Here is a 13,544-nt window from a genome sequence, read left to right as displayed (position 1 = left end):
TTGACTGCTTGTTCACATTTTGCATATGGATCTGATAAAATCTAGATCTCTAATATTTTTAAGCCCCTTAGTTACTGCAGCTCTTTTCAGTTTTGCTTATACACAAATCACTCTGTAGCTAATTAAGCTGAAGAAGCCTGGGAATAGAGATTGAAACAAAGGTTAAAAAAAAAAACACCACCAAAAAAAGTTTCTGAACAGAAGGTTATACTTTAAAATTCTAATAATTAAAACAAAAAGTGCTCAAAAGTCACTAATCATCAGAGAGATGCAAATTAAAACAACGAGTTATCATCTCACACTAGTCAGAATGGCTACCATCAATAAATCAACATACAAGTGCTGGCAAGAATATGGAGAAAAGGAAACCCTAGTACACTGCTGGTGGGAATGCAGATTGGTGCAGCCATTATGAAAAACAGTATGGAGTTTCCTCAAAAAAATTAAAAATGGAACTGACATTGGACCCAGTGACTTCACTTCTAGGAATATATCCTAAGAAACCTGAAATACCAATCAGAAAGAATGTATGCACCCTTATGCTCATAGCAGCACAATTTACAATAGCTAAGATCAGTAGATGAGTGGATCATGTAGGGACCTGGAGAGTACTATGCTAAGCGAAACAAGCTAGTCAGAAAAAGACAAGTATCACATGATCTCACTCATATGTGGAATCTAAAGAAATAAGCTGATAAGCAAAATAGATCCAGAGACATAGAAACATGGAACACAGTGATGAATCAAAGAGGGAAGGTGAGGGTGGATGGTGGGTGAGAAGAGATTAACCAAAGAACATGTGTGCATGTATGCATAACCCATGGACACAGACAATAGTGCAGTGAAGGCCTGGGGGGGGGAGCGTGGAGGCGAGCTAGAGGGGGGTCAATGGGGAAAAAAAGGGTACCTCTGTATTACTTTCAATAATAAAGATAAATTTTAAAAATAAAAACAAATAGAGACAAGAGGAACAGAATAGAGTTCGGAAATAGAACTGTGCATACGGGAATTTAGTGTGCAATAAAGGTGGCATTCAAACCTTGTGGTAAAAGGATTCAACAGGTGATGCTGGGACCTACCTCACACTATACAAGAAAATAAATTCCAATTCTATAAAGGCAGTATTAGAAGAAAACCTAAAAAAAATAATTTTAGGATAAAGAGAGTCTTCTTCCAAAATAAGTACACAGAAGAATGAAATTGGACCATTATCTCACATCATATACAAAAATTAACTCACAACAGATTAAATATATAAGTATAAGGCCTAAAACCATACAATTTGTAGAAGAAAACATAGGGGGAAAGCTCCTTGACAATGATTGGTCTTAGTAACAATTTTTTGGTAATGACACCAAAAGCACAAACAACTAAGAAAAAAAAACAGTAAGGGGGACTACATCAAACTACAAACATCTTTCTGCACAGCAAAGGGAACCATCAACAAAATGAAAAGGCAACCTAGGGGATGGGAGATAAGATTTAGAAGTCATATATCTGGTAAGGGGTTAATATCCAAAATATGTAAGAACTCAATAGCAAAAAAGCAAAACAAAAAACAAATACATGTATTTAAAAATGGGTAAAAGACCTAATAGACATTTTTATATAGAAGACATACAGATGGCCAACAAATACATGAAAAGGTCCTCAACAATACTGATCATCAAGGAAATGCAAATCAAAACCACAATGAGATATCAACTCAAAGCTGTTAGGATGGTTATCATAAAAAAAGACAAGATATAATAAGTGGTGGTGAAGATGTGGAGAAGAGGGAATCCTTGTGCACAGCTGGTGGGAACGTAAACTGGTACAGCCACTATGGAAAATAGTATGGAAGTTCCTCAAAAAATTAAAAATAGAACTATCAGCAATTCCAATTCTGGGTATGCATCCAAAGGAAATAAAAACACTATCATGAAAATACATCTGCACCTCCCACACTCATTGCATCAGTATTTACAACAGCCAAGACATGGAAACCATCAAGAGTCCATCAATAGATGAGTGAATGAAGATAATGTGCCACATATATACAAAAGAAGGAAAACCTGTCACTTGCAACAACATGGATAGACCTAGAGGGCATTATGCTAAGTGAAATAAGCCAGACAGAGAAAGACAAATACTACTAAGTGAAATCTAAAATTGCTGGACTGTTGGAAGCAGTGAGTAGACTGGTGATTACCAGGAGATGGCAGGGGATGAGGTGGGGAGGGGGGTTTGAAAGGGTATTGGTCAAAGAGAACAAACTTCCAGTTATAAGATAAACAAGTTCCTGGGATCTATAGTTAACAATACTATGTTATATACTGGAAAGTTGATAAGAGAATAGATCTTAAGTGTTCTCACCACAAGGAAAAAAAAATGGTAACTATGTGAGGTGATGAAGGTGCTAACTAGCCTTATTAATTACACACACACACACACACACACTAGAGGCCCAGTGCACGAAATTTGTGCACGGGGGGGGCGGGTCCCTCAGTCCAGCCTACAACGACGCCAGCGTTCCTCACCCCGGCCTCTGGCCAGAGGCCCCTCTCCTCCCTCCGCGCAGCTGAGGAGTGGACGCTGGACTCACATTGTCAGGGCGACGCCGCCAGAGTCCCGCCCCAGCCGCTATGGGTGCCACCATCTTTGTTTTGGAGTGATGGTTAATTTGCATATTACTCTTTTATTAGATAGGACACACACACACACGAGGCCTGATGCATGAAATTCATGCATGAGTAGGCCTTCCTTCCCTCGGCTGCCAGCACCAGCTTCCCTCTGGCACCCGGGACCCGGGCTTCCCTCCAGCTACCAGCAGGCACCCAGGACCGAGGCTTCCCTCTGGCCACTGGCAGGCACCCGGGACCAGACTTCCCTCGCAGCCCTGGCTTCATCCAGCAGGTCATCCAGAAGAACGTCTGAAAGGACGTCCAGTCTAATTATCATATTATGCTTCTATTGTTACAGATATGCATATATATATCCTATATAATAAAAGACCAAAGGCATCACAACCGAAACGACCAGAGACCAGACCACCATGGCTCCTAGTGGGCTGTCCCTGCCCTCAAGCAAGCGGTTAGGGGCAATCAGGCAGGCAGGCAGAGTGGTTAGGGGTGATCAGGTAGGCAGACCAGCGGTTAGGGGTGATCAGGCAGGCAGGCAAGTGGTTAGGGGTGATCAGGTAGGCAGGCCAGCGGTTAGGGGAGATCAGGTAGGCAGCGGCCCCCTCAAGGCTGGACCCACCTCCCAACAAAGAAAGAGGGAGGCCCAGGCCAGCCAAGCCATCGCACCCCAGCCTATAGCCTACAGAGGGAGGCCACTGGCGGCAGGGGAGGGGGGGCAGTGCTGCACAGATAGCAAGCAGTGACAGCGGCGGGGGTGGGCCAGCTGCCTGCAGCCGGGGGAAAGAAAGCCCCAATAGGCCCTGATCTCAGTTGAAAGTTGCTGAAGAGAGTAAATCTTAAAAGTTCTCATCAGAAGGGGAAAAAATGTGTCACTGTGAAGTGATGGATATTAACTAAACTTATTGTGGCCATCATTTTACAACACATACATATATCAAATCATTACATTGTACACCTTAAACTTACATAATGTTATATGTCAATTATCTATAAAAATAAAAACGCAATATGCTAATTAGACCAGACCACAGAATGACCTTTCGGATGTCATTCTGGACAAAGCTGTGGCGGTGGGGGCTGAGGCAGAGGCGGTTAGGGCCGATTAGGCAGGCAGGTGAGCAGTTAGGAGCGATCAGGCAGGCATAGTGGTTAGGGGCAAACAGGCAGGCAGGCGAGTAGTTAGGGGTGATCAGGCATGCAGGCGAGCAGTTAGGGGCATCAGGCAGGCAGGCAGAGTGGTTAGGGGCGATCAGGCATGCAGGCGAGCAGTTAGGGGCGATCAGGCAGGCAGGCAAGTGGTTAGGGTTGATCAGGTAGGCAGGCAAGTGGTTAGGGGTGGTCAGGCAGGCAGGCAGAGGGGTTAGAGGCGATCAGGCAGGCAGGCAGGCCAGCGGTTAGGAGCCAGCGGTCCCGGATTGCAAGAGGGATGTCCGACTGCCCCCGAGGGATCCCAGATTGTGAGAGGGTGCAGGCCGGGCTAAGGGACACCCCCCCCTGCACAAATTTTGTGCACTGGGCCTCTAGTAGCTCAATAAAGCTGGAGAAATAACGAAATAAAATCCACACAGGAGCCCTGGCTGGTGTTACTCAGGGGTTAGAGGATCAGAAGACACACTGATGGATTGAGGGTTTGATTCCGTCAAGGGCACGTACCTGGATTGCGGGTTCAATCCCTGGCCCAAGTTGGTCAGGCACGTGCAGAAGGTAACCGATCGATGTGTCTCTCTCACATTGATATTTCTCTTTCTCTCTCTCTCTCCCCCCCCCTCCTTTCCACCCTGTCTAAAAGGCAATGTAAAAAGTATCCTACAAACAACAACAAAATCCACACATGAAAAATGAAAACCTTAATACAACTGACTACATTAAAGTGTAAAATACCTAGACAGCAAAAGACAGCTTGTCCAGCCAGCCCTGTTACTCTCTATCACACCTCTGACTTTTAAACTCCCTCCGCATTTGTCACTATGTGATAAACAAGCGCTCTCTTTCCATTGTCAGTTTCCTCTGCAGTCTCTGCTCCAAATCTCAGGTGGTATTTGGGTTGTATTTATCTCGCAGACACCTGGTAGAGTGCAGATTCAACAAATGCATCAGTAACACACTGGGCAACTGAGAACCTGTTTCAGATGGCAGGACTGGAGCTCACCCTGGGAAGTTAACAGCACAGACACCTGGCCCAGGACTGCTGCCAGAGTCAGGACTTGAGTTTCTGTGGCCACTGAGAGTGACATCACCATTCCATGCCTAATCCTGTCTAATCACACTCTGGGCACATGGAGTCTCACCTTTGTTTAAATACTTCTGGGGAGGAAGGGCTCACTCCACACAGGCAGCTTGTCTCTTTTCTGCATAGCTCAGACTCACAATGCCTTTCTTTTACTGGACTAAACTTTCCCTCAGCCTTCTCCAAGATTGCCTTACAAAGAGATTAGGAGATTGCAATAGGTCCCTGGGTCCTAGCCAGGCAACATGGGGTGCCCTATCTGGATAACAGTACCAGCTGAAATGAACTGGGTGTTAGCAATGAGCCAGGCACAGGCCCAAGCACTCTGATTCTCACTTAGCATGAGTGAGTGCTGTTATTATGCCCACTTGGCAGATCGGTAGGGGGTGAGAAGCCCCCAGCCTCAGCTGCCCCACCGCTGCGATGCGGTGGGTTGACATAGTTGATCCCGAAGGTCCCCTCTGTGAAACTGACCATCGCCAGCCTGAAAGGTGGTTCTGCTTCCTGTGGGTTAAATGGTATGTGTTCCTGCCCCTCCTTGATCAGACGCCAGGTTTCCTCCTGTGCTTGGCAGACTGCCCACCATTCTCTCCTGGCCTTTCCCACCTGGCTCCCCTCCTTTTCAAAGGAACTCGGGGGCTGAGACCCCTTATGTTGGGAGGACCACCCACTTGGAGCAGGAGAGAATTAGTTATAGGGGCCAAGACGGCACTGCCTGGTACCATCCAGCATATAGGAAGCAGGGCCAGGCAAAGCCCAACACAATGTGTACCCATCATGTCCTCATCCAGAAGACCCACCCCTTCCCAGCCCAATGCTTCAAGGCTCAGCCAGAGGTCCTCTCCTCCAGGTCTCCTTCTCTGGCCATCCTTCTGAGGATCCCCAGCACGCATTCTCTCTCTCTCTCTCTCTCTCTCTCTCTCTCTCTCTCTCTCTCTCTCTTTCTCTCTTCTTTTTAAGTTTCTGGGCATCAGCCTTTCAGAATTTCAGTCCTGGGCTTCCTTTGTTCTCCATCTACACCCTGGCCCTAGTTGACCCCATCCAGTCTCTGAGCTTCAGTGCCTTCCCTTCACCCTCCTGCACATCCAGCACAGCTGGTTAAGGAACTACCACATCTCCCTGGTGTTTCCATGGCCAGAATCTGTTCAGCAACTGATTTTTGCCAAACCAACTCTCTGTGTTTCCATTTCCTTGCGTGTAAAGTGGGTAAATGACCTCTCTTCACAAGGTGGGGAGGTGAGGAGATTCAGTGTCTGGCAAACAGCAGTTGCTCAGCAAACAGTATACTCTGCCCGCTAGCACACTGAAGGGGTTTGGTGACTACTCTCCAGTTAGCGAACTAAAAACAAAGGAAGAGACTAATAAATGCACAGATAAGACAGTCATCCCTTTAAGTAGAAGAAGCTGGTAGAGCTTTCAGCACTCCCTCTTTTCTGCTTTCCTCTGGGTTTTTGTGGACTCCATTTGTCTACTTTCCACCTTGTCTGAGCTCAGGCTGATGGGGAGCATGCCCCTCCTCACCTGTCAGTTATTCACAGCACTGTGCTCTCGGGTAGAAGCCCTCCCTTGCTCTGACCGCTGCAGTCCTGGCCCGCCAGGCTCACTCTGGCCTCCTAGGATTAACAGTGACATGGCTGGCATCCTCCCGCCTTCAGGATGAGCAGCCACATCTGCCTCATAGAATCAGAGCTTCAGGCCCTGCCAGCATGAGCATGACGACCTTGACTCTGGCTGGAGCCCTGCCTCTGACATCCCTGCACAGCAGAGGGAGAATGGATCCCCTTCAGAAAACAATTTACCATCATCAGGTAATGCAGAAGATATACAAAGCCAATAACGCAGCAATTGCATTCTCAGGTACACGTCCAGGAGAATCAGGTGCCCGTGGTCTCCACTGGAGACCCACAAACAGTAGCCCAAACTAGAAATAGCTCAGTACCCATCAACCAGAGAAAGGGTGACAGGCCGTGGCATGAACACATAGTGTGAAGGAATGCACTCCAACCACATGACCCAATGCAGGTGAAGTACACAGACATGACTCTGGGGGAGGAAGCAAATCACAGAAGAGGAATGCATCCTGCCTTGTAGATGAAGTTCAAAAACAGGAAAAAAGCGAACTACTATTTCGGTGGTAAACTCTAAAGAAAAGGAAGGAACTCCTGCTCACGGAAGTCAGGACAGTAGTAACTGTGGAGTGGGGAAGGGTTCAGGGCAGGCCAATCACGGCTTCTGTCCCCACTGACTTGTGCCTTCCTGAGTGCCCACTTTTCCCTCCCATTTTCTCAGTCTTTATTTAATAAACTCTGTTTCAATTTCACTTTTGAAGAAGTTTTTGTTTTGTTAATCCTCATCTCAGGCTATTCCTCCGTTGAATGATTTCTTTCTTTCTTTCTTCTTCTTTTTTTTTTTGGAGAGAGAGAGCGTGGAAGGGAGGAGAGAGACAAAGAAACATCAATGTGAGAGAGACACATGGATTGGTTGCCTCCCACACACACCCCAACTGGGGCTGGGGATCTAGCCTGCAACCAAGGTATGTGCACTGGACCAGAATCAAACCTGCGACCCTTCAGTCTGCGGTCCAACGCTCTATCCACTGAGCCAAACCAACAAGGGCCCTGGTGCCCACTTTAAATGCTTCTTTAACTGTTCGCATAAGTTCACACACTCTTCTATTCACAAATACTTCACAACAAAAAGATTACTTAAAAAGGTAGTATGATTAGAAAATTCTAAGACTAAAGAGTCTTTAAAATGTGTTCCAAAAAGTGTCATAAGCCAGATACAAAAGGACAAATATTATATGATTCTACCTAAAAAAAGGCAAATTCATAACCATAGAAAGTAGAATAGAGGTTTCCCAGGGGCTGGGGGTGGGAATAGGAATGGGGTGTTAGTGTTTAATGGTTACAGAATGTCAGTTTGAGAAGATGAAGTTCTGTGGATGGATAGTGGTGATGGCTGCACAACAGTGTGAGTGAACTTAATGTCACTGAACTGGACATTTAAACTGGTTACATTTTAGCCCTAGCCAGTGTGGCTCAGTTGGTTGGGTGTCATCCTGTGCACCAAAAGGTTGATGGTTTGATTCCCAGTCAGGGCACATGGCTGGGTTGTGGCTCAATTCCCAGTAGGTGCTGTGCAGGAGAGGAGACAGCCAATCGATGTTGTGTTCTCACATCTATGGTTCTCTCTCTCTCTCTCTCTCTCTCTCTCTCCTTCCCTCCCTCCCTCTGTCTCTAAAAATCAATAAAAATATTTTTAGATGGCTACATTTTAACACAATAAAAATAGAATAATGCATTGCAGTGTTTAAAAAAGTGACTCAGCATTTCCCCTTCTAGACATCTAATCTGCTGTCAGACACCCCCACAACCAGGCTCACGGATGTTTACCGGAGCTGAATTTGTGAGAGCAAAGGTCCATAAACAACCAAAATCCCATCAGTAGGGCAGTAATTAAACAACTGAAATTATATCCATCCAACTGTATGCAGGTATTAAAAAGAATGTTAGAGCCGAAACCGGTTTGGCTCAGTGGATAGAGCGTCGGCCTTCGGACTGAAAGGTCCCAGGTTCGATTCCGGTCAAGGGCATGTACCTGGGTTGCGGGCACATCCCCAGTGCGGGATGTGCAGGAGGCAGCTGATCGATGTTTCTCTCTCATCGATGTTTCTAACTCTCTATCTCTCCCCCTTCCTCTCTGTAAAAAATCAATAAAATATATTTAAAAAAAAAAAAAAGAATGTTAGATCTTCATACACTTACATAGAACAATTTCTGAATACTATGAAGAATTAAGAAGGAAAGGCTCAACGCTGAATAGCATGTATAATAAGCCACCATTTATCTTTTTAAAGGGATGCATGGATATACATGGAGTGTTTCTGGAAGAAGACCAAAGAAACTGGTCAAAGTAGTTGTCACTGGGGAGGGAGGAAGCAAACTGGCATTTCACTGTTTTCCCCTTTTGTATTTTTGTGTGTTGCTCATCCTATGCAGCTACTGTCCATTCAAGAAGCCTCGGCTATAAAAAGATTCCGAGACTCAGAAGGTGCTAGCTTCCTTTGCTCACAGGTCAATAGGTGTCCTAAACAATCCAGCCCAAAGGTTGCAACCCCTCCAGACAGTCCCCTCTCCTGGACATCAGGACATTAAAGCCCTTAAGAACTGTGAGATTAAAAAATACAAATTGCAGGTATAAAATGGCCATGAGGATGTAAAGTCAATATTATTGACTATAGGAAATATAATCAATAATATTGTAATACCTGTGTATGGTGCCAGGTGCATACTAGAATTATTGGGGTGATCACTTCGTAAGGTAAATGTCTAATTACTGTTATATAACTAAAATTAATATAATATTGTATATCCTATCTAATAAACAGATAATATGCAAATTGACCATCACTCCAACACAAAGATGGCCGCCCCCATGTGGTCAAAGATGGCCAGCAGGGGAGGGCAGTTAGGGGCGACCAGGCCTGCATGGGAGGGAGGGCAATTGGGGGTGACCAGGCCTGCAGGGGAGGGCAGCTGGGGATGACCAAGCCTGCAGTGGAGGGCAGTTGGGAAGGAACAGGCCTGCAGGGCAGGACAGTTGGAGGCGACTAGGCCTGCAGGGGAGGGCAGTTGGGGGTGACCAGGCTGGCAGGGGAGGGCAGTTAGGGGTGACCAGGCCAGCAGGGGAGGGCAGTTGGGGGTGACCAGGCCGGCAGGGGAGGGTAGTTGGGGGCGATCGGGCCAGCAGGGGAGCAATTAGCATCGATCAGGCTGGCAGGGGAGTGGTTAGGGGGTGATCAGGCTGGCAGGCAGGCGAGTGGTTGGGAGCCAGCAGTCCTGGATTGTGAGAGGGATGTCCCAGATTGGAGAGGGTGCAGGCTGGGCTGAGGGACACCCCCTCCCTCCAGTGCACGAATTTCGTGCACTGGGCCTCTACTCAATTATAATTGAATAATAAATTTTTAAAAAGAGAGAACTGTGGATTTAAAAATGCTTCAGAAAAATGTCTGTCCCTGGCAGGAGGGTGATGAGCAGGCTGTTTCTACCAAGCACCCCTTGGGACAATGTCTGTGGACCTGAGCAAACAGCCTAGAGGTGCTGCAGCCCCGATGTCCCCAGCAGCCTGGGTTTCTGGGAGAGGGGGTGGTGAGCACCTGGAGTCCTTTACAAAGAGAGCAGAGCGAACAAACAAGGATTACTGAGCCTTGTCCTCCTGCCCCAGGATCACAGACACAGATGGCCGGCTGAGAAACAGCAGGAGTTGCTGGACGAGCATACCCACCAGGGCCCATCCAATTCACTCCAGCCAATTCAGCCCCTTAGAGATGCTTTCCTCAACTGGCTCCTCCTCCCCCATAGGACAGCCCCAGCCTCCACTGACTTTGCAGCACCTGCTCATCACCTTGTTTCCTAGTATCTGCCTACTGCTACCCAAGTCAGCACCTGGCCCACCTGCTCACCACCCCAGCCTAAGGAGATACTCTTCCACTCTTGCTGACTGGCTGGATCTCTGCCCTGGCTGGGCCGCCCACCGGGCCCCAGCTTGCACCCACTACATCTTCCCTTCAGCTCCAGAGCGTCCTCTCCCCACCCACATTTTACAGATGAGCAGGCAGCAGCCCAGAGAGGAGGCACAACTTGCTCCAGACCACACACCCCAGTCAGGGACAGCGCAGGGTCTACACCAGGCTATGTGCTCCACAGTGCCTGCTCCTGAGCAGAGCTGCGAAGGAAGCAAAGAAAGGGGTAGAGGGAGAAGGGGGAAGAAAGGGGAAGCTCAAGTCTCTCACTCTGCACCAGTCAAGGATAACTGGCCCACCACTCCTCAGGATCCTTCCCAAGCCCACGTCCATAGCAGGTTCAGCATTGCCCACTGCCCCTCCACCACGCACAGGGCTGGGAGTCAGGGGGTGGAGGGGGGACACGACAGGCTCTGGTGTCACTCTGCTTCCCCTACACCTGGAACCAAGCCTGACCTTAAGCTCTGTAGCCCAAGGTGCTGGTCCCCAAGCAACAGTGGTTTCCTGAAGGAAACCAGTCAGAGGGCTGGGCCTCCCCTTCCACTGGAGCCTGCAGAGCTCCTTAACAAGGCTCCCATGGGGACTTTCCAAACCTCAAAAGTTAGGGGTTGATATCTTCCTCTTAAAGGTGGAGGGAAGGGACAGAACCAAGATTGAAACTCATCTCTGCTTGTCCCAAAGCACAGGCTGTTACTTTCTGAAACCATCTTGAAAATATTTCCATGTGCTCTTTATCATGTGGGCATTCAGGGTTACTTTAGCCCATACCTGGCTAGTTAACATGTGAAGGACTTTAATGAGGAATCAACACCCGGGGACGGCTGGCAAACTTAGTATAAATTCTGCCATCCCACTGTGAAGACTGCAAAAATAGCCACCATTCTTTGCAGAGGTGGCACTGCTCCATTCCCTGAATATGGGCTGCCTCATGACTGCGTTGCATATAACAAAAGTGAAACCTGAAGAGGCCTTGCAGCTCTGTTCTCTTTTTGGGGACCCTGCCATGAACACATTGAGGCTAACCCACTAGAGGATGAGACCACATGGGGCTGAGACAAGACTAAGCCTGGCTCAGGTCGGCAGAGCCAAGCCCAACTGTTGACCCACAGTGGTTACAAAACTAACATTAGCCACAAGTAATTAGCTAGGAATAGATCTAATTAAAGACATGGCTGACTTATAGTCTCAAAATAATAAAAACACTGCTGAAAGAAATAAGAATCTGAATAAATGGAGGGATATACCATGCTCATGGATTAGAAACTTAATATTAAGATGACAATTCTCCCAAAATTGATACACAGAGTCAACATAATATCAATCAAAAATCCTAGCAGGCTTCTTAAATGTAGAAATTGGAAATGCAAATGCCTAGAATAGCCAAAATGATCTTTTAAAAGAACAAAACTGAAAAATCCCCACTACCAGATATCAAAAATTATTATAAAGCCCAGCTGGTATGGCTCAGTGGTTGAGTGTCCATCCAGAAACCAAGAGGTCATGGCTGTATTCCTAGTCAGGGCACATGCCCAGGTTGCAGGCTCGATCCCCAGTAGGGGGGTGTGCAGGAGGCAGCAGATAGATGTGTCTTTCTCATCAATGTTTCTAGATCTCTATCCCTCTCCCTTCCTCACTCTTTAAAAAAATAAATTAAAATTTTTAAATTTACTATAGAGCTACAGTAAATCAAGACAGTATGCAAAGATAGTCAGCTTGACAGAGTAGGACAGAAGAGGCCAGAAATAGACTTCTTCCTATATTCCTGACAAAGGTGACAATGCAGGGAGGAAAGACATCCTTTCAATAGCTGGTGCTCAGTCAACTGAACATGCATTTGAAACAAGAATGAATTTTGACTCCTATTCACACCACTCAAAGAAATAAATATAAATGTGATCTAATGTGAAAAGTGAAACAAGTTAAAATGTTTGGAACATAGGAAAACATCTTCATGACTCTTGGGTAGACAAAGGTTTCTTTAAAGAAGATGAAATGTACTAACATAGAAGATCAATAAATTGTGTTTCATTAAAATTAGAAATTTGTGTTTCTCAGGAGACTGTGTTTGCATATACCAGTGGTAGGCAAACTCATTAGTCAACAGAGCCAAATATCAACAGTACAACGATTGAAATTTCTTTTGAGAGCCAAATTTTTTTTAACTTAAACTATATAGGTAGGTACATTGTTATTAACTTAATTAGGGTACTCCTAAGGCTTAGGAAGAGCCACACTCAAGGGGCCAAAGAGCCACATTTGGCTCATGAGCCGCAGTTTGCCAACCACTGGCATATACTATCAGAAAATATCACTAAGAGAGTGGAAAGAAAAGTCACAGAATGAGATAAAATACTTGTGATCCAAAAAAAGACACATAATCAGAATACATAAAGAACTCCTATGAATCAGCAAGACAAAGAAACCCAATTTTAAAATGGCAAATAACAACAAAGTTGCCAATGGTAATATGAAAATGTGCTCAGCATCATAAATTATGAGTGGATGCAAATTAAAAAACCATAATGAGACATTACACATCCACCAGATTGGCTAAAATGAAAAAATAATGACAACATCCTGTGTTGGCAAAGATGTGGAGCATCTGGCACTCTCACTAACCGCTAGTGGAGATATAAAATGGTACCAGACTGGAAAACTGTTTGGTGGTATCTGCTAAAGCTAACCACATCCTTTGATGCAGCAATTCCACTCATAGGTGTATATCCAGCAAAAGCCTTCCAGAGACTCCCACTTCCGAGTGTTCACAGTAACAGTATTCATCGCGGCCAAACACGGAAAACAGCCCAAATGCTCATCCACACTAGAATAGACTATGATTTACTCCTACAATGGAATAAAGAGCAATTTTAAAAAACGAACTACTGCTACATGCAACATGAATGAATCTCAAACATATTATCCTGTATTATTTTGCAAAATACAAGCAAAATCATACGGTATGGTTCCCAATTCACAAAATAAATTCATAAATAGGTAAGAATAACTGATGGTGATTAAGGTCAGCACTGTGGTTCCCAAGGGGCAGGGAGGCTAGAACTGACTGAGAAGGGGTACTAGGAAAACTCTGAGCACCTGAAATGTTTTATATTGTGACTGGGATGGAGATGCCCAATTATACCTACACTAGAGGCCGGTGCATGAGTACACTGGG

The 13,544-nt window shown here is 46.0% G+C and overlaps 1 protein-coding gene across 5 annotated transcripts in view; it reads right to left on the bottom strand.

The window, feature by feature from the left end:
- FBLN2 (fibulin 2) overlaps positions 1-13,544 on the bottom strand; it is a 99,153-nt gene that overhangs the window by 35,668 nt on the left and 49,941 nt on the right. The gene's annotated exons all lie outside the window — the stretch shown is intronic.

Source organism: Myotis brandtii, unplaced genomic scaffold, assembly GCF_000412655.1.
Source record: "Myotis brandtii unplaced genomic scaffold, ASM41265v1 scaffold995, whole genome shotgun sequence".
Lineage (NCBI taxonomy): Eukaryota > Metazoa > Chordata > Mammalia > Chiroptera > Vespertilionidae > Myotis > Myotis brandtii.
Note: the sequence above shows the minus strand (reverse complement) of the source record. Positions and strands in the feature narration are given on the sequence as shown.